Below are 22,932 nucleotides of genomic sequence, written 5' to 3'. Positions count from 1 at the left end.
AAAACGTCAACGTCGCACATACATACGTTATATTATTATATACCACAGCATAGGTATATAGTGTAATACACCGAATAAACGTATATACAACAACCCCGGGGCCGGCTCCGGATTAATAGCAATAATAATTATTCACCTCGTTATCCTATGCAAATTCGGACGTGCTTCTCGATTGGTAAAAGAGAGCGTGGGAGTGGCGGACGTATATGTCGTATATAGTGTTGTGCACCGTGTGCGTGCTGTAAATATACATTTGGTCCACCCGGCAGTGTGTGTAATAATAATAATAATAATAATAATAATAATAATACGATATATGCAGACGTACCTATATATATATATATATATATATATATAATATGTAGTGACCGCGAACACGCGTCGATGCTAGGAAATAAAATTCCGAAAAACGAACCCATCATATCATACGCTATGCACGTGTACACGGCGGCGGGGGGGGGGCGAATGTGACGGTGGAGAGGAGAGGGAGCTGAGAACTCGGCGCGAGGAGATGATGGGATATTATATAATCGCTACGCGCGTTGTCACGGCGCGGTATTTAGACGCGGCGACGACGACGTGTATCGAGATCGAATTCAAAAGTCGTCGCTTATACGACGTGCAGCTCGGCTCGTGGGGGTGCATATTTGGATCGGCGACGGGGCCGGGAAACGAGATAAAAAAAAAACTTTGGACCCTCCTTGGAAAAGTATAGATAGGTACCTATGCAATACACTGAAGATCGGTCCGAGGTGCGTGTCACCTATTCGGTCGCGCGACCCTTTACGCATTCGCGTCACGCGCTCGTCTCGCACACATCGCACACACATAATATATACATATATACATGTATGTACCGTTAAAAGCATTACTATATTACCGGTCCTCTCCATCCCCCCCACAGGCGCAGGAATGCTAAAAACGCTTCTGGCACACACACACACACAAGCGCGAGCACACTTATACGAGGGTCGTATATATTACGAGCCTATATTATACGGCGTTTGACATCGTGTCTGATCGTGACGTGCGGCGTATGCGCCATTCATCACGGTTCTCACGGCGGCGTAGACGTTGCAGAATTACAATATATTATTATTGTCGTGTAGGCATGATATAATGTAATATTATTGTATATTATTATAATGATATGCGCACGCGGTCCGTCCGTGAAGGTATATAGGTACGTATATAATTATATGGACGCGAGACTGCGGCATCGAGACGTATAGCGGATCCGCGCAAAGGCCGATACGAAAATGTTTATTTTTTTTTGTCGCTCGACCATATTTTATATTTTATGTATCATATACGAGCCCGCGAGCACATTATAGTACTTATACAATATTATTATAACATATCGTTAGGTTTGCGGACATACAATTTGTCTAAACATGCGTGTGCGAATAAGCAATTAGAAAATCGTATGATATCAATAAAATGCTCTGAGTCTCTGAACTTATCATTGGTCACTGATGCATTATATGTTTTTGTAAATATAATGAATTATCTATGGAAAAGAAAACTCTGTGTCATCGTCCCGAACTCTAATCGTCATTCAACGCGTCTCATTGCGATCGGTATTGTCGGTTTTAATAAATATAAATTTTAACTGCACTGCAGACTGCAGGAGTGTTGTCCGTGGACGTCTTCATACATCAAGTCGACTTCATGTAAAACGTAATTTCAACATCGTTTAAGTTTATTGTACAAAAATTGCGCAGATCGTATCAAACCAATTAAAAACAAAATAAAAAAACCCGCTAGAGATTATTTACCATCATGCGTTCAATTTTTGGGGGGTCTTATTTGACGTTTTCTTATAGAATATTATGCAATATTTTCAAAGTCATCACGGCTGAGTCATGACTACAAAATTTTCACTAGCCGCGTGTAATGACGCGCACGCGCATATGCGTCCGCGAATAGTCGTCTCGCGCGGTACCTATACAATATATATTATTATAATTTCGGGCGATAACAGAACGGAAGAGGAGAAGAAGAAAAATCGCGACGACTCGCAGACTCGCATAAATTTACGACGGTCGGTCGGTCGGTCCGGCCTTAACGAACGACGACGACGAATTTCTTACGACCGTCATCGCGGCAGGTGCGAGCGGCGCGTTCGCGTTGCAGTTTATCGGACGATCGCCCGCGGCAATAACGATTTGGCACTCGGCTGGAAATACAACAACTCGTCTTCGCGAAAGCGCTGTCACCGACGACGCCGTCGCCGCATACCGAATAATATAATATCGATCGGCCGGAGATTTACGTCGTCGTCGGTGCAACGCGCGCGCGTAATCTCCGGCGAATCTCTTCGAAATAAATCGTCTCTTCGGCCGAGCTGTAGCACCTATACATAGAGGTGTAAATGCGGAGAGACGAACACGTAGGTATAGGTGTATATACATATATTATTATTATATACGAAAAAAGACAATACCGCCGCCGCCGCCGTCTGCTCCTCGCTCTGTCACACACCCCCTCTCGCTCACTCTATCTATCTTTTTCACACACACACACGCTGTGGTCGTATTGCAGTGGATAACCTATAGTGCAAGTGTGTGCGGTTTTGTACACACAATACACATAATCTCTCTCACACGCACATTCTATATTACTCTCTCCCTCGTTCGCCCCCCACGTCACTCTCTCTCACTCAATCCCTCTCACTCACTCTCTCATCACTCTCTATATCTCTTTCGCTCGCGATCCCCGCGTGTATAAATCAGTTTGGCTCCGGTTCAACAATTTGTACCAGTTTGCTTTCCGATTGTTAATAATTAACTTCTACTTTTTTTCTTTATCCCCCCGTCCCACACGGCCGTCGGCCTTTTATTCGTCGTCCTCTCTCATTCGATCGGCGTGCGATAAATTTCCACCCTCTCTGCGGCGGCGGCCGAGTTCAATTTACTCGCACGTCCAGCTACACTGAAGCACACACACACACACGCACACATAATATATATGCTATATAGGTACTCGATGCTCGGTCTGGCCATCGATCACACCGCCGCCGCCGCCGCGTTCGTATATAAATATAATATAATAAATGCGCGCGCGAGGCGGTGTGTGCCCTTTTAATCAATTTAATTAACAGTCATTCCGCCTCCCGCGAACGTTCTATATATTATTATTCCCGATCGTATTTTATATTGTTATATGCCGCCACACGATAGCTTTTTTCGTCCCTCTCTCGCCCCGCAGTGCAGTGCGATGATATGGCTTTACACGCGTATTACGGCGGCATATACGACAATTACTGCACAATATAATAATAATAATAATGTATACGGTCGTTCGCTCCATGTGTAATTTTTTCCGGTTAAAAACAAATAATAACGACATCCATCGGGGGGCGCTTTTCGTTTATATCTGTCATTGCCGAGCAATCGTCGCCCCCTCATCCCCCCACCCCAGGCGCACCGAAACCCACCCGCACCCATCAACCGCCCAAAACCGTTGGCGCCCGTGTAAATTATATCACGCCGGCTCGCAGCTGCAGCGATAGCGCACGCACTTTCGACACCATATTATATTACAATATATTATATTATTATTATTACTTTGCGCGAGAATTTTAGAAAAACACATTTTCAAGTTTCAACACATATCTATATCGACTACCACTCACGTCTCTGCATATGCGTGATATAATAACATCAGTTGTAGCGATACACACGGTATATCATACGCGTGTAAACACCTAAAAATGTCCCGCCCGTCGCGCCTGAATCGGAAATCATTCGATTCCCGGAAACTGCGCCAAACTCGGGATACCGAGCGCCGCCCCTCCCCCCCCCCCCCCAATGCAGCTCGGCACCTCATGACAATAATGATTTACATTTTACACCATATCTATATTCCATTTACATTTCCGTCGTCATCAACACATAGTACGTTGTATCGTGGGGGATGGTCACGTTCATCGTTCGAAGGATAAACAGCGATTTAAAAAGAATAAAACAAATGACTTGTATGTCATGTCTATTAATTACCGTATACTAAGTACGAAGTTACAGTCAGACTGACTTACTTCAGTGGACGGTTACAGTCATACTGATTTACAAAAATAGGTAATAATAAAAATGAACAAAATATAATTGTTATCGCGGCGGTCGTCGACGGCGTACGATGATAACACAAACATCATTGGTAATATAATAATAATTCTCCAAAATAATAATTGTGAAATAATCACTACAGTATAAAATATGCAAAATTTGCGCTATTATTTTTCATCCAAAATATTCAAAATATAATATTACATACCTAAAGTTATAACTTATAACTATTACGGTCCACGAACAATTACATAATTGTTTTAAAATATTTATTTGTTATCAAATAATAGCTCGGCGATGATCATGATGGATTTAATAAAATATAATATACCTACACTAAAATAATTTTATTATTATTATTATTATAATTATTATTATTGTATTCTCATCGGTGTTCTATAATTTAATAGTAAAAACAACAATAAGCCTTTTGATACTATCTCAAGGCCTAAGGAAATATCAAAATTCGAAAAATTATGTAATGTTGTCTAAAAGATTTTAAATCGTAAATTATTTTTAGATATTATTACATAAACAGTTAGTATAATATTTTTATAGCGGACGTTAAATTGCGAGTGGAATCGTGTTGATTTTTCTTAATATATTCGTTGACCTCTCGATAAATATAATTGGAATCGTGCTGCCAAAAAGGCAAAACGAGTAAAGTCGTGAGTCTCAATGGCCCACAAGTGTTAGCTCTCCAATCGAAACAGTAATATATTAGAAACACACTTGAAGTGGTAATTAATTATATCGGTTACAAGATTACGGATAGTGTCATATGAAAAATAAAAGTCTATAAAATTAAAGATGCGTTTTCTGTCAAATTGTCTTAGTCATTATCTTATACGTACGAGTTACATTGTTATTTATAGTTAAATACTATCACGTTTACATTATTGTTATATTGTTTATACTTTATGTGCACACTGTTAGTAGGTATTAAAAACGAACGATTAATACATTTGAGAATAAATTGTTTTGTGTTTTCATCGTGGAATTAAATAAATAAGTAACATTTTGATGTTAATCAACTCGTACGCTATTTTATCATACTAATATTAATAGACTGTTATTAAAATAATATTATGAGATTGATTATTTTTTTTCTCTTTTTATAGCTGATTTAGTTTCAGTTAATTATTTAAGTAGAAGACTATTTATTAGTTAGGAGAAAAACGAGTTCTCTGTATTTGGTTAATGGTTATTAAGATAATTGGTGTGTTTTTTAAGATAAAAGTAAGTTTATTTGATGAGGAAAGACGGATTCATTTTGTTTCACAACGTAATTAAACAGATAAAAAAAAGAATCACTTAGTGTTTGTGTTTAGTGCTAAGTGTCTTTGTACTCTTTGTACCTTCTATATAAATATAGTTATATACTCGTATATTTAATCACGTTGCTTTTACATTTATTTTTTTGTTGATTTTAAGTTAAGCCTATACGTTATTTTATGTATCAAAGCCTGGGACGATATGATATTAATTAAATGCTAATATAAATACTTAAATATTTGTGAAATTAGCTTTAAATTCCAATTAATGCCGGAACAATATTGTTTCTGTTTATATACCTTAAGATCAAAGAGACTGATTTGTTTTAAGTGAGCACATAATTTCGAAGACAGTCATGGTTTTCTGTTTGCTCTAAATAAATTTGAATTATATTACATAATTTATTGTTAGTTGGTATTTTCTTATAAATATCAATATTCGTTGTAATCTGCTAAGTAGGTTTTAGCCATTTTAGATTTTATGATTATTCCAAAAACCATCTTTAACCATACTATATACATAATTCATGTTTAAAACCATAATAGAATGTTCATTTTTTTAAGTTAAATGCGCATACAGGGTGATTCATTAAACATGCGCTCACTCTATATGTTTTCTTTTAATAATAATAAAGTTATTTAAGTCCTGCATTTTTTAACTTTAAAATATATCTTCTAATAAAAAAATAATGCTTTGGTACTAACTCAAAATCCACTCGTTCAAATATCGAATTGTAAATAAGTACACCAAAATTGTCAAAAGAGTCAACTGGTTCATAATCTAATAATCTAAGTCGAATAAAATGTATCACTGCAGTTCATAGTAGAACCGAAACGCTAGTAACGAAATCGGAGCGTAAAATGTTATAATAATATTTTATAGGTACCCATCACAAACGTCCAGGATGGTAGGCTAAGGCCAGTCTGAAAAGATCTTTGGATAAAATAATAACAGCTATACATTAAATGATGTGAGGGGATAAGACGGGGCACCTCCTGGTTATCTCCATGTGGCATTTCCAACTGTAAAGGCTGTCGCGATGTTGGTAGTTTACATATCATATAACTGAGGAAAGTAGACTTAGGCACATGAGATAAATCAAAATTTTATAAATTAATAAACTTAATAAACGATGCTAATGGGGGCTAAGCCATGTGAAAACAGTCCGACTCCCATGTAGTGATGACATACGGGGAAAAAAGGTACTCAAAGGTTTGGTATCAGCTTGCAGAGGCGAGTTTGTTGAAAATTTGGTTGCTCCTCCTCCCCCAATTTCCTATCTGAGCACTGCCTAGAGTTGTGTTAAATTTCAACAATTTAATAAAAAACCATTTTTAGTTGTTTAAAACTTGTTTTATTACATTATGTTTACCATAAAAGCATAAATATCTTAAATCATGATGTTGCATTTTCATAGGGGTACAGGTATTATGTTATAACGACCAACTCAGCCGAAAAAAATGAAATATGTATAATTATGAGAAGTGTGATATGTTGTGGCATGTGGTGGCCTTGAGATTTAAAACAACGGACAATTTCAACTCGATGAAATATAAATTTAATAAAAATTAACTTTTTTTTAATGAATAATTGTTATAATATTATACTAGTGTCTCTCTGCACTCCGAGCTAAGCTCCGATAAATCACGCGGTTCGTTATCATTATAATACCATATATTATTATTATTATAATATTTCGCTAGGTGTAATATTATATATTATATCCTACCTATATACGTGCGTATTCCGATTGTGCGCTCCGCGCGATAGACCGTTTTCCCCAATTCCGTTCGTTTTTGGTGTGCAGTTGACTGTAATAGTACTCGACCGATTGGAATTCCTCCGCACTGCAGACGCCGTGGCGTCATTCCACCCATTGTGCTCGCCGTCTGTCTGTCTGTCGGGTTTCCGTAGGTACGCGTATACCTACAACAACGATAATAATAATAATAATAATAATAATATAATAATCTCTATCTCGCGAAGTGTATAATAATATACGGTTTCGTAACGCCGACGCTGGTCTCTCGCCCCGATGTATGTTATAATATAAATTTGTATCGAAAACATAAAAAAAAAACAATCTGAGAAACGGCAATACGGAAGTCCGTGTGAGTAACGGGTATATATATATTATATTTCGGCACCGTGAACACTTCGACCTAGGCAGACGGGCCTGGGGTTCTGGTGATAACGCGTTGTATTATTCGTACCGCGAACAAAAACTCGAAAATCATATTTATAATAATAATAATAATAATAATTGTGTTATTATCATTCGTTTGGCGGTTGTTGTTGTTGTTGTCTGGATTTGAAACAAAAGTGGTGTATACAATAATATTATCATTAATAATTTATTATATTCCACAACGAACCGCTGGATTCAAAGTTTCGGGGCTCACGCTATATGAAACGGCATGTACCTACTCATCGTGTATATAAATAAATTGTGGTTAGTTTCATTTTTAATACTTTTATCAACTTGGGCCGTCTAATTCGTTCCAGTTGTCAATGCCAATTTGTCTATAGTGTCGTCGTAATATATTATACGACGCTTTACGGACGGCCAATCCGATTTATCACAAAAATATTATATTATATTATAATTCGGGCGAGCCTGTTACGTAATTTGAATCTTACGAAAAGTAATAAAATATGTCGTTATTTCGGGCACCACCCCAATAAAAGTTTCGAAGGAAGTATTTTGTAAGCCCCTTGACTAATGCGGAATAATAAAGTCGATGACGTGGCATGATGAATTTCCTAATCAGCGACTTTGTATTAAACTTAAACCACATTGAACATTGCTAGATCCTGGATGGGTAACCACTTGGGATTCTAACTAATACCGCGTATTTCATCATCCGATAACCAACTTATTGCCGAATCGCTCTGGAAGAGGGCGGATGAGACGGTATATAATACGAATCAGAACCACTTTAATATTCTATAGCAATATTAACGTGAACAATGTTACTTATTGTATGTACAGATATATATATATCTGTATATAGAGATTAAACAAAATGTATTATTTTTCGTATTTTCGTTCAATAATCAATAATATTACTATACGCATATACGTGGGTGCTCTGAGAAAAAAAATCATAATTTTTTTCAAGTTACGCATTATCAAACGGTGCATCTACGTTTCCAAATAAATCTAATACCTAATAAATATTTATTATTATCGTATAATATGTATCCTTGTTTTAACTTCTCATAGAATAGTACATACGTACCAGGTCGTACATATATATAAGACTATTACTGATTATCACTTGTTCACCACGTTACATTAAAATTATTAATTATTCAACGCCTTGTATTATATCATGATGAATATACGGAATATTCAATGTTTACAACTCTATCTATTGACGCATATATACACCCGAGTTTCGATAATATAATTTTTGGGCATACAGCACACGTTTTAAAACGGTTACGGTATACCGCGATGACATGGTTTATCTATTAAATATTTGACAACGGCGGCAATATAATATTATCATAATAATATTATTATATATTATAGTGTTACAACTCCTCGAGTCAAAAGTATCAGTTTCTTATGGGTAAATTCATCGTCGAAAAATCGTGTTCGAACCGGGGAAAAAAAATTATAGACTGCCGGCACTTTACCAAACGTGACGTGACTGCAGTTCGATATTTCGTCATTATGGTAAAAGCCCCGGAGGTTTGTCTCAATTCTAAAAGGTTCGTTTATTTGGAGCCCCGGACGTTGTTGGCATCCGTAGAACTTTTAAGAACACCCTTCTCCGTCTTTCACCTTTACTATGCAGCGCACAGTTAAAATCCTACGGAAATTTGTCAAGATCCGACAGACGATGATTGATTGGTATACATCGGCACACCATTGTCAGTGCCCATTCGTTTCGGGACGTCCGAAAAAAAAAACAAAAACGGGCTCAGCGCTTCTGCAGAGTTTCCTCGTTATAATCGAACTTTCCAAAAGAAAATAATAATTCTCATTTCGTTTTTAAGACTTATATATAGAAAGTAATTCGTTTTTTTCTTCAAGTTTTAATATCGCGTACGCGGCAAGGAAAAGTGTAATGTATAAATCTAGTCTATCGTTTTTTTTTAACGATTTCGAATCTTGTAAAATGTGTTCACAACTTTCAATGTTCAAAAAGAAAGGAAGAAAGAAAAAAAAATAATAATAATAATAAAAACCTTCCCGGCGTAATCCACAAAGGACATCCTAACACTGACCCAAATCTCAGAAAATAACCCGTATGAAATACAAAGGGTATATAAAAGGAGGGCCTAAACAAACATATATAGATATATTTACGGTATTATATATATGCCGTAGCATGTTATGCACGGTTATGCGGTAATGTATGTGTATAATAATATGGTATACTGTCTGTTTTATTCACTCGCGAAATGTATACGTTTTGATATAGTGGACCGACATTTTAGCATAAATATGTGTCTTCTGTCTACAATTCAAAAAGGTTTTTTTTCGGGCATGTTTACGCCGTTCATCCGCGGTCGTATTATTGTTATACCACGTTCGGTGCAATACATAATATTATAATATACTCTCTCGTATTGTCCGAAGAAAAATGTCTCGAATCTGGAGGTTCGCACAATTGCAGCGGCGGCGATGGATGGCTCATAAATTATATTATATTATAATATATGTATATATATATAACCTCAGCGGCGGTTCCGAAGTCTTAAAATTATATTTTATCATTGTACGATATTATTGGTCTGCGAAGACGCATTAAAGGGACAATTATTTTAACCAAAATGTACCAATAATCATCTGTCAATCATACCAATACATTTTGTTTGAATATTTTAAATATACGATGATTTAAATGTTGATTATAGGCACTTGAAAATTAAATTAAATATCTTAAAATGTGACCTGATCGATCTAAAGTAGACATTTTAACCAAATACTGCTATAGCGCAGACGGTAACATATATAATATTATTATTATGAGGTAATTCGGGGGATCACATTGCGGTGGTAAGTTTGCCGTGAGGAACGTCAGAAAATGTTTTCCTCGGTCGGCAGTTGTATGGTATACCTACCTGGTATCATGTGTAATGCGAATAATAATAGTACGTGCACCTAAAAAACGGTCTTTTGAAAAGGAGGACGCGAAATATGTGATTGGAAATTTTTAAAGCGCAATACGCGACCGACGAACTCGCCGGCGGGGGGTCCGTTGGCGCGTTGTAGGAGGTTCGGATTAAATAACGTCGGGAACGATTTTCGGGCCGTCCCGAAAACGATTCGACCGATCGGCTTGTCGTTTGACAGTCGTGTACCTATAATAATAATATAAATGTACTTATAGATATTTTGTGCGAGGCAGACGAGTAGCGCCGGCGACGTTGCAATACGATCGTACAACAGTAATTCGTTTTTTCCCTCCAAAGTGTCGCCCCTTTTCTCGACCGGGACGACTCGCACGCGGCTCTCAGTTTTGAACGCGCCGCATGCGGTCCATCCGTCTGTCCGGGGTTTGACGGACGACGGCGGCGTTGCGGCTCTGTGAAGACCTATTTCGGCCAGACGTGATAGTATTTATATATACGTGTACATACACCCTTTTCCCAGGCGTCACTGTGTTATCCATTATATACGTTATTATTATTACACGAGAGTCTGCAGGTCGGTGTCGGTGGCGGTGGCGGTGACGGCGACGGCGGTGGCGTTTGACGTGAAACCGAAATCGTTCAAAACAAATAACCCCGCGGTCCCGGACTATATTATCCTGTACGGTCTGGCCGTCTAATTTTAACGCTACAGTCGCCGGTACTAAAAATACACGGAAAACGTGTGAAAACAGAATACTCGGCGGCGTTCGCGATGCCGGAGACCCCACCAAACGATGTCATTGTTGGTCTGCACGGTCCCAAGACAGACCGCGTCTCGATATATAGATAATGCCTAAACGAACGTTGTGTGATGGTATACATCATAATATAAGTATCTAGTAATAATATGATGGACATATCGTAATATGACTTTAAGTCATCGTAAATATAAGGTATACTAGGTATATAAACGGTGTGTGTACTTCGTGCATTTGCAGGACGGTTTTGACATTTAAACGAGATAAGGATCGGTCATATCATCCATATAATATTATACACCCCTCTCTGGCTCTATATACGGGTAGTTGTAAGTAAATAACATTTTGTCTCGTGATGGCGTCACGAAGGTTATCTGTCAGGGTACCTAGTATATATATACGAAGATGAAAGTCGGTAGTAAAATGTTATCATCATTGATATTAAGTATTAACGTACGTGTGTATACAATATAATAACACATTTTGGATCTTACCTTTTTCTTATACTGTTTCTCAAAAATGTAATTGTTTTACCATTTTATATTATTATAATTTAGTGTTATATTATAGTTCTGACGGACTGCGTTTATATTGATTAGATAAAAATCCGTCGAAGAAACCGACAAGACACGTCGTGTTATAGAATATATCGTATACAATATAATATGGTATTGGTGTTTTCTGTTTTTATTTCCTATAATATTATAACGCGTGCCAACACGGCACTGTTGTTGTCGTACCCGTGATATTAACACAAATCGTTCCGTTTTGGATAACTTTTTCTTTTAGTTTTTTATCCGTCTGGATTCCAACAGGTGAACTTCAATCTCTCCGTTTCGATTCATTTACATAATATATTTTATAGGTATAATAATAATATATACGTATTATTATTGGGTAAACATATACCTATACATATCTTTTATAATACAATTGAAGACACGACTTATATTTTCCGGTTTTATTTTTTTTCGAGAGAGAGGAAATAAATACATGTATTTTATTATTTACATATAATTTATTGTGTATTATAATAACGAATTGGTACTTAATTTAAACGAAACTCTCCGTTATAATTTAAAATTCCAATAATGTAAAAAAAAACACGGGCATTTTTATTACGTTTTTAAAACTAGTACCTAAAATAAAAAAATAAAAATATTTATTCCCGAACACCTTGTTTTTCTAAACTCATATATTATTATAAATTATAATGAATAATATTAAGTATTATTCAATGATTCGTTGTTTCTATTATTATTGTTGTTAGATTTAAACGATAAAGAACTGCCAGCAGGCATTTGCTTCTTTTCGTGAAAAATACACATATAAAATATACCTATTATACAATAGCAACGACTCGCCTGATTAAAACAACGCATCAACGCCAAATAATGTGGATAAAATAATAGAGCCGAGGTTATACCGTATGCATAGTCGATGTGAATAGTATTAAGTAAACATAATATAAGTACCTATGTAATAATAATAATTATTATCATATAATAACATAGGCACATAAACATGATGAATAATGAATTTTAAAATGAAGGCCGCGAGTCGGAACCGTCGTCGGTTTTTCGAGGTGGGGGAATCGGATTCGCGTTTTTGAACCATGTCCCGAATCCCGGCCTCGGAGCGGGCCCCCCTGTCCCCGGGGGGGGGCCGGAACACTTGGGGGGGGGCCTCGACTTTTTCTTCTACCTGGGCCTCCTGCTGCGCTCTGCGCCCTCACTGTGTTATTCTATATATTACCTATGTACCCCCTTATATACAAGTTCTACGGATTTTCGGCATTTTCACGTATATGTACATATAAATCCACCACATTTCGAAAGAAGGGCGATTAACAAAATACGATGACGATAGCTGAGCCACGTCGCTTTTGAAGTATGCCGAAAAACGATTGTGCTGATATTTTGGCGCCCCCCGACAATGCCGGAATATTACTGCAGCAGTTAATCCCCTTGGATTATAAAACCGTATACCGTCGTAGTGAAACAATAATGATATTATTATTATTATTATTATTATATCGTCGTTATTGGGTGAGACCATTTTCTTTTATTATGATTGTATATAATGGCATGTTCGTAGACGTTCGTAATCTTCGAAATTGGACTTTATAATGGAATATCTTATAATACACACACACACACACACACACAACAGTCACACGCGTATACGCAAACACCAAGTCGTCTCGTAAACGGGGCTCCGTTATTTGTGCGAGTATTCGCGCAAGTACTGCAAAAGCACAATTTCGCAATATATTAAAAAAAAAGGGCGTAGGTTTTTTTTTTTCATCAAACCCGCCGTTTTTATCATTCACCGTCTCTCCGCCGCACCGCAAAACTGCGAGAAGTATAATAATGTGTATAGAAGTATTTCTATAAAAACAACAATAATAATAAATAAATGAATAAAAGCAGAAAAAAACACTCCTCGAGCGTGTACGATATTCAGGTTTCTATTTGCGTTATGAGAAAAAATAATGTTCAATTTCCTATTAAAATAATAATTTGTGATTAAAAATATACTATAATATAGTCGAGAGATAATAATAATGAATTTATGATGATATTTATAATCCATCGCGATTACTTTCATGAAAAAAAAATCTTATTCGACTGTATTGTACAATATTATTTTGAAAAATAATCAAACGAAATAATAATATTATATGGGTTAACGAATTATAAATAGAATATTATTATTATGACGCATTGCTATTGGCCCCACCAACATTGCAACGAATGTTTCGACTTGTGAGTTTTAACGTGACAGACGGACGACGGCCGCATATTATAATTTTATTATTATTGTAATGATATTATACTTCGTTCAGAAAACTAAAAACTACACATGGATATTCGTGCAAACGACACGAACAAATGAAGAAGAATATGGTCGTCTGCTTTTTAATAACATTACGAAACGCGCGTTTCCGATTACATAGTAGGTACTTACCTACAGCGAATAACGATTTCCGTCGCAATGTCGTCTAAATGTCTTCGGTACGATTACTATTTACTATGCACCAACCGAATCGATCAAATTTCTTCAGGTCGTCCCGCGTACAGCCGTTATAATTATCTGATATCAATGTCTCAGAAGTATAGTGTTAAATAACTTACTCGTACTGCAATAACAGACTGTGCACTCGCGTTACATATTTTTGAACACATCGACTTGGTTTTATTTTTGAGTTATCGGTTAGTCCGACAGTTGTCAATAATTATTCACGTCCAAACAACCGCGAACAGAAAATATGGCGATCAATTAATAACATCAGTAAGACTTTTGAAATTCATAGAAATATCACAGAATAACCAGAAGACTCATTTTTCTAGAATTCCACCGTTGCTAAGAGGGTCGGGGGATAGATTCGCTACAACTGCTTTGGGATATCAGTGTAGCCTGTATAGAGATATTAACCAATTGTACAACCACAGAATATTCTGTGGTACCGTATAACAACTTATTGATACAATAAATATTGTACATATTTTATTGTACACGTATTGTCTCATTATCTACAATGATAACATAAAAATTGTGTAGACTCAGTTTCAGCAGCAAAAGAGAATTTTTAATTATTTTTGAATCCTGGCACACTGACGTCCCAAACATTTTTCACTGATTTTCGAGTTCTCATTAAGTGAGCCTTCTGGGTATTCTGTAATCTGTGGTAATATGGTTGTATAGTGCCTATCATCGACGACCGGCCAACGTCGATGTACCGCGATTTTAACAACTACTGAAACAAACGACAACCTATAATTATTATTATTATTCGTGCTTATAAAGTACTAATCAGTAGTCCGACCTTATGCAAACACGCAATATTTTTGGATTCGATTTATTCTTCATGTTATCCGTTGTGATTAAAAACCGTCAAATTGAGTGATTAAGTTTATATTTAGGTCACCGCGGAGTAATATTTCTCGCAGAGATATTGTTATCTATACATATTATATAGAGAATAATATAATAAATGCTCAAACTTTTGTTTTATAAAATTTACAAGTTGTAAGTGGAAAAAGTTACGCATTCAATAATACATGGACACATGATATTATTGTGCATGCGTGTGTGATCAAAATACAAAAATATCGGTAAAAGTTCTTTAATCAAAGTCAAATTCTCCGCATACATTAAATATATTTATGATTTAATACAAAAAGTATTCAAATTAATTTTAAAAGTTACACAACTTTGTTAACTGGATTATTTCACCGGAGAGTAAAGTGAAACAGCTATTCCGATGTTATTGTACCAACGTCAATTATTGTACAAACAATAGGTTGTTAATAATAATCGTTACCCGTTGTACCTATATATATTTTGCAGCAATGCCTCCAGGAAGTTATGGTAAATAAAGAGATTTTTTTTTATTGTATACGTTACTAATTACATTACGACAAAGTGGGCTCATTGAATATTACCGTCTGACGATGTTTATAATTAACGTATCCGAAAAAGCGAACAAGTCATTAAATAAACTAGAAAACTTTTGCACGAAAAACGGATGGAAATGTAGTGGTTTTGATGCGATTACCGTTTCTTCTTGTTTAAATTGGTTATATTTTAATGGCAGATTTGTTTTACCTTTACACTCGTAAAATCTTATCTCGAATCCAGCTTTTTTGGCCTCATGGGATAAAACTTTATGCTTTTTAAACTTTAAACTCGTTAATTATTTTGTTGATTTTAAACAGTATTAGTGTAAGTAGAAGTAGGTAGGTACTTACTTAAAATCTTACAACAATTTTTTTTTCGGACATTTATGAGATCGTTTTAAAATAATATTACGTTCTACACGTAGGTACCTATACGAGTCGTAAAATATGTGTCGATAAAAATACTAATATACATTGAAATCAGTCGGATAACCACCTAAAGTGTGTCGTGCGGTAGTCATTTTAAAATCAATTAGTTACGGAAATCGTTCGATCTATCAATGCAGCGGTGTCGTGTTAATTGTGTAATATTCACTGTAAGTAATAGGTATATACAACGTTTTTAATTTTTACTCGCACCGTTAAATTGCTAATAATTTTTATAGTTTTTTTCTTGTTCCGTACATTCGGAAAAAAAACGAATTAGTTATTCACTAATAAGTGATCGAGTGAATAAAAGTTACATATTCAAAAGTGTCTAGTTAACGTGATTGATCGAATGAATTGCGTTACTTTATTATCGGTATAATGTATGCCAATGCGATTAGCACACATGATGTGACACGTAATTATATTTTACATGGGTACTAGAATATTGATCCAGTGTTGGACAATATTGTGTCTGATAATATTACATGCGAACACCGAGATTTCGTTGGAAATATAATCGTCTGAATGCACATCAAAACTTTAATATCATATATATTTTGAAATTTGAAAATTTTGAAAACCTTCGAGTCGCATTATAGTATATAATATAATAATGATATATCACGTTATAGATATTATTATACTGCACCGCATCGCACGGAGCGGTGATGCGTCTGCAGGTAATATTTCGACAGATAAGGCTCGTACTTCGAAGTGTACTATACCTAATAAAAGGTCTATTTTCCTGGCACCCCCACTATTGAATATTTGAATGAAACCAAGTGCATTTATTTGTGCGTTGTTTGTGCTGACTTGTGCAGAAAATTACATCATTTGTGCTTTTGAACTTTCTGAGATACAGACGTTTTTGTTAGGGGGTGCTAAGGAAATGGTAGCACCCCTACTTTTTATTTCCTAATAAATATGGTTTGCAGGTGTTTAAATCCTACGTAAGTGTAATAATAATGTACATCACATATGTTGTGCTCGATAACCGACCATGTAATAAAAGCCCTTGTAGCAGGAGCGATAGCACTAGGACTAGGGCAAGAATACATTTACGAGGAAACTGAGAAACGGAGTAAGTGCAGTAGAATTCACATACTTAGGAGGTATCATAAGTGCGGATGGTATAAGTATACGGAGAAGATACTATATAAGATAGTATATAGCCAGGGCCTGGACACTTATTGGTATTATCAATAACAATCTCACCATTTAAAAGAAGGAAAAACCTTATCATTTTTTATTGTTGCGATAAGGTTCAAAACGTTGTTCTGTTATCTGTTCGTGGTTCAAATTAACTGGACAAGTTTAATAATCTGATTCTTGTAGGGGAAGACCGCAATCAGAATAGGTACGCAAAGTATAAAATATTGTTATACGACTAATATTATAATACTGCAGTGACGGACATGCAAGAATGTTATGGTAATCATTATAATAATATGCACTATGAAATCAAGAGAAGTCAATATAGTATACATCACAGAGAAGAGTGACTGCGCAGGAGAACATATTGACGGCTGCTACAAATACCTGCGATCTCACAGGATCGAATGTTGTACAGAACTACCTGTTACTATACCACTGCAGGATGGCGAGGATGCGATCGGGTACGCGTATCGCATATATATATATCACCGCGCGGTTACAACCACAATCGACCGAGGTCCAGGCCAAACTGTCGAAATCCAATTTGCGTCGATTTCCTGGAACGGCTGCAACCTTATTATTCGCAGCCCGTCACATATAACGAGTGGAACGCGGTTTCCGATGGACGTAATATTATATTATTCAATATACGATAATATAATTGTAGTATATAATATTATTATATATATATATAGACCGGTGCGCGCGCAATAACACTATACCTACCTAGTACCTACCTATATAATATATAACAACTCTTTTCCGACATCGCGACACGGTAGTCTCGTCGTAAAGGGAATATTAGTTTCACATAACTCAGAGAGCCGAGTGCGAGAGAATATATTATAAACGCCGTATTAAAAAAAACATCTGTACGGCGGCGGCGGCGGCGGCGGCGGCGGACGCGGCGGACGCGTCTGCAGCAGTTTAAGTAATTCGTTTTCATTTCGTGTGCGTGAGATGCGTAATATCGCCGTTGATTAATGATTATTGCGTCTGCGAGATCGGCAATTGGAAACGGTCGTCGGTTTGTTGTAGTCGTTGTCGTTGTTTTTTTTATTCTTTTTCCCATATGTCTGGAATAATAATGTAACAATATAATAAGAACGTATAACGTATAGGCACAGGTATGCATATTATATTAATATATAGGTAACTGTGGTAGCGGCGGACCTGCTGCAGGTCGTGATTTAAGGGACACCTTGTATACATATATGTATAATGTTACATATTATAATATACGCGTATCCGACGGTACGTGCGTATACATAGGGCATAGGTAAAAAACAATAATAATAATTCATAAAAATATATAAACAATTAATAACAATATAATAATATATAGTGCAGTGGTTTTCTTTTCTCCGTCGTAAACGAGTCCCAGCGCGTTGCGGCTCTCTCGGGGTGATGGCAGTCGTGTATGTTGCAGATATTTTATTCAAGACGCGTCCGATCGCCAAAAAACGAAAAAATTACCCCTCGCGCGGTGTAACCATATAATAATAATAATAATAATAATAATAATATTATGTCTTGCTCCCGTAGTCGAGATAATATTATTATATTATGTATATTTTATTACACGACGGCCGATTTTCGGAACGCCGATTTATTATTGATAGGTATTATCATCTATACATAATGAGATTATGATATATTTTACCTTTAAGCATAAACGTTTTACGACCGTCGGATTCTGATTTATAGAAACCATCTGTGAGTGTGTGCGCGCGCGTGTGTCTGCGTTCAGATATTTTATCGACGGAGGAGGAGTTAATGCCGCGGCCGGCCATTAACGTCGTGTAACATAGGAAAAATTGCCTATAAATTGGCGATTTACGGTTTTACGTAGTATTATTATTATTATTATGCCTACACTCGTTTTACTTTCTTTCTTTTTTTTTTATCATAATAACCGTCGATAAAAACTAGGTCCAACCGATGGGTGTAATCATCGATAATTTGAAAGTCGGCAAAGTATTATTACGCAACCATAGTATTATAATACACTGCAGCAATGTTGCATCTCATAATAATGTGTACACTGCTGCAGAAACAGTAAACTTTTATTATACCAGCTATGCTGTTATTAATATATATATTATATATAATACGTCTCAATTTAATTATTGATTTCGTAATACGTTTAACAAGTGCCGCGCAATAGTGAAACACACAGGTGGTGATTATACTAATTAGTAATATATACTGTTGGCAAATTCAAAACATATTTTACCGATTCGTTTTTAATATAAAATCTGCATAATAGATACATTTTACCGCCCGAATCGGCTGCATTGCGCAGTCGAACGAGAATTAGGTAATGGGATTTGTAAAAAAACTATATATAGGTACTTGGGGTATAATTTGTTTAGTGGCAACACACGCACTGTACACTATAATGAGGTACCTATATTTATCGGAAAGTTTGACTAGTTTGGAATTCTATAAGTGCACTTGGAATCAACAGCGAGAACACGAATAAAACATTCATCCGATGATTTACGTATAAATAGCATCTCAATTAAATTCGTAGTGTTTGTCCTATGTGCGCAGATACGATAGATGTATAATTTTATTAATTACCTATATTAATATTCGTGCAACTGTGTGATATTTTAACACTGTAATCAATATAATATTATAATCCTGTTTGTAAGCTTCGTTCGAAGCAGACGAAATAATATCACCTCAAAATATTATTATACAGAAGTACAGAACTCGTAGCATCGCGCCGACTATTTTGTATTACATACCGATCGAGTTCTTATAGATAAGTTAACAAGACATATAATAATATAGTGAGCGCGTTTAGGGAACCACTTTGTAGGTACATATCATATTATATAATTTAGTACTGGCCAATGGGTGCATATTCTATTGGTAAGTATACATTTTAAGTAGAGCACGGATGTTGTTGCGTTTGAAACTTTTCTTCTACTCTTCCAATTTATTGCTAGGTGAGTTTCAATTTTCAAATGCATTACATGTAAGCAAAATTAACCATGCTTAAGTCTGCAATTTTTTCAATTTTCTTGCAATTTTGATGAATTTACACATCAATAGAACAATTTCAACTAATTTTCAATTTAATCCACGTAATTTTACTTATTGCCTCCAGGCTCCAACTCGAAGAACTTTTAATATGAACATTTAAAATAAACACTTATAGTCCAATTAAATTATGTAGCAGTTTAGATTGTTAAAATGAAATGTACAATATTTTTTATTTATAAAATTAGATGGATGGAAATAAAATATGTGGAATTAATTGTTATTAAATAGTATTTATTCGAAATATATAGTGTGGATTGTAAAGGAAGAAACTGACATAGATATCGAGTTGCTTTAAAATAGTTTCAAAATAGTCGAGTTGATGTCTAGTCCTGTTGCTAAGATTCATGTGAGAACATGTCAATTTAGTAACACATGTCGAGTTGCCGTAATCGCGATTTTGGTGAGAACGCCCCCTAAAATAAAAAATAATTCGATAGCAATGAATTAAAAACAATTATAATTATTTTTAGAACAATTTTTTAATGCCAAGTTGTTTACTACTAGAACATCAGTTCCCTAATAATTATAACTTATAAGTATATTACAAGTAAAGTGTAATATTAATAATAAGTATGGTCTTTGCTATATTAATTAATTTATAATATTATGAAGAACAAACTAACCAACGAAAATCGATTCGAATGTTGTAATATTGTAAGTCGTAACTATGTAATATAGTATTATTATTAGGTATACTTTTCGTTGCAAAACGACCCGTGATCCAGATTACCCCGCGGTATTAATAATAATAATTAAATCCCGGCCAATTAAAGACTGTCGGACGTGGTTGCGGTGGTGGTGGCGGATGGAGGGTTACCCACATATTATAATAGTATATAATATAACATATAAATATATTTTTAAATGGCGTCCATCTGCGCGCACGTTGTGCAATTAATTTCACCATCATGTCGGAACTACCATACACAATATTATTATATATTATACATACCAATATGCATTATATCGTGTACGCACTGCACCGGTGCAGTGATTAAGCCCGACGGTACGTACCGCGTATACCTATATTATGCAGGTATATACGATATCGGTTAATTAGCTAACCGTGTACGACCGGCAGCGGCGATAGATGCTGCAGATTCTGCTGCTGTTGCTCCGGCCATTCGATTGGCCGCGTACTACTATTATTATTATGCTATCGTGCTCGTTGATTAAAAACAATTAACGAGGGGCTCGAGGTAATTTCCCGATGTTTGCGTTGTTAAACATTATCATCGGACTCGACTACCACTGCCGCCGCAGAACCGAGAACAATCGTGCAACAATTTACAAAGAGACAAAACGCTCGAAACGGCTATAGCATGTTCAGCCGCCCCCCGCCCCCGACCATGTGTACCTAGGTACATAGGTACGCAAAATATAGATAAGGCTGGGTGCGGGGTACGCGCGCGTTGATACTTATCCGCGCAATTGTGTTCGGATAAAATCTGACGGATTTTCAAAAAAATAAAAAATAAATTGCAACGTTTTTTCCTATTCTCCTCGTCGAAACGTGCGTGTATAGCTGGTTACCTACCTAACCTATATGCATATATTATTATAAGCGGTGCGTAATATTCACCTATATACCCGTATACCGGTATTTTAATTATTGCCACATTAAGGTAGGTACCTATTCGTATATAGTTGGACCGCGCGGTACATTAATTGTCGTCCATATGATATTGTAATAGGTATAATATGTTAATTATTGTATGGTTTTAAAAAATATCGCAATACCCACAAATTATAATATTTTCCATACGAAGCGAAGTCAACAGATGCAGCCGAACCAACCAAATCGCAATGGCTAGATGAGACGACGGCGGGGATGTCGAGCCGGTCATTTAAAATTTAACTGTTTTTGTTTTTGACTGAAAGGACGAATTTATTTTATTTGGCAATTTGGCCTGACCAGAGTAGTTACTTGGCTTCCTTTTTGAAAAATATACGTTTACCCTATTTTTTTGGAGTACCTATATAATCCAAGGTGTGCGTATATTATAATGAGGCGATTGTGGCGAGTGAAAACACTTATGTAAAAGGTAGCGAGACACTATTAGAGTAGCATACTCTCTTTATCTTCCAGTGCTCGTTATCGCGGTCAATTGAGAAAGAGTACGGTTTGTCTAGGTTAAAGAGATATCACTCTCGAGGCCTCGAACATCCAGTAGGTACTCGTTACCGCGGTCAGTTGTTCGAGAGTAAATAGCGACCTACTAGAGTTATAAAGTGAAAATCCTGCAGAAGTCTCGTTAAATTATCCTTTTGCGCCGTATACATGGGTACTCGGTATAGTGGTCACCAAGACGAAAATTGAATGAGCATTTACTATCGCAGGTGTCGATATTTCCTAGTTTGATGGTTATTCGGGGAAACCGAAAGCAGGATACTCGTTTTGTTTAAGTCATATCGCCTATTTGCAGAATGGCGTATACGACATAATATGATATGGACGCGTATTACGGCGTATAAGCCGTACATAATATTGATGATATTGTGCTCGTGATAAAAACCACGTTGCTTGTTTTTTTTCACCATTTTTATACGGTGTGCCTGTAACGTTCGCGAACTTAGCGGCAGTCATGTAACAGAATTCAACTAAACCAATCCAACAAATTACCTATACTTATTTTAAAGCACTCAATTTCGTGTGTATGCGTTGTATAAAAGTTAAACCGAAACACATATACACAA

General features: G+C 36.1%; 2 long non-coding RNA genes across 2 annotated transcripts in view; one reads left to right on the top strand and one right to left on the bottom strand.

Moving 5' to 3' along the window:
- Nucleotides 1–14,425, bottom strand: part of LOC132952331 (uncharacterized) — a 92,964-nt gene extending 78,539 nt beyond the window's left edge. The window contains exons 1-2 of the long non-coding RNA XR_009665461.1: nt 14,162–14,425; nt 7,072–7,268 (exon numbers count right to left, since the gene is read on the bottom strand). This is a non-coding gene — a long non-coding RNA (uncharacterized LOC132952331). The remainder of the gene's footprint in view (nt 1–7,071; nt 7,269–14,161) is intronic.
- Nucleotides 1–22,932, top strand: part of LOC132952332 (uncharacterized) — a 116,431-nt gene that overhangs the window by 75,527 nt on the left and 17,972 nt on the right. The window lies entirely within an intron of this gene.

The sequence above is a fragment of the Metopolophium dirhodum genome, chromosome 9, assembly GCF_019925205.1.
Source record: "Metopolophium dirhodum isolate CAU chromosome 9, ASM1992520v1, whole genome shotgun sequence".
Taxonomy (NCBI): domain Eukaryota; kingdom Metazoa; phylum Arthropoda; class Insecta; order Hemiptera; family Aphididae; genus Metopolophium; species Metopolophium dirhodum.
The sequence above is the reverse complement of the archived record's forward strand: the minus strand, read 5'-3'. Positions and strand labels throughout refer to the sequence as shown.